This window comes from Triticum dicoccoides, chromosome 5A, assembly GCF_002162155.2.
Source record: "Triticum dicoccoides isolate Atlit2015 ecotype Zavitan chromosome 5A, WEW_v2.0, whole genome shotgun sequence".
Lineage (NCBI taxonomy): Eukaryota > Viridiplantae > Streptophyta > Magnoliopsida > Poales > Poaceae > Triticum > Triticum dicoccoides.
Genome location: NC_041388.1, coordinates 511,700,593 through 511,701,143, shown reverse-complemented (window position 1 = coordinate 511,701,143; position 551 = coordinate 511,700,593).

Below are 551 nucleotides of genomic sequence, written 5' to 3'. Positions count from 1 at the left end.
GATGGTTTAGGAGGAAAGGGCATGGGTTTCTGAACGCATGGTTCTCTTTCTCTACCATGCTTCCTAGCAACAAAATCTCTCTTATCATAACGTTGGTTTCTTGATTGTGGGTTATCAAGGCCAACAACAGGTTCAATTTCTATATCATTGTTATTACTAGGATGAGCATCTACATGAACATCATTATTAGCATTATCAGTAGGTTCATGTCCATCTCCGGGTTGTGTTTCAGCATCAGAGATAGAAGTATTATTAAGATTCTTAGGTGTTTCTACATTAGGTTCACTAGAAGCATGCAAAGTCCTATCATTTTTCTTTTTCTTCTTCTTAGAAGAACTAGGAGCATCTAGATTATTATTCTGAGAATCTTGTTCAATTCTCTTAGGGTGGCCTTCAGGATACAAAGGTTCCTGAGTCATTTTACCAGTTCTAGTATCCACTCTAACAACAAAGTCATGTTTATTATTTAGTTCATCTAGCAATTCATTCTGAGCCTTAAGTACTTGTTCAGCTTGAGTGGTGACCATAGAAACATGTTTACTAGTAAGTTT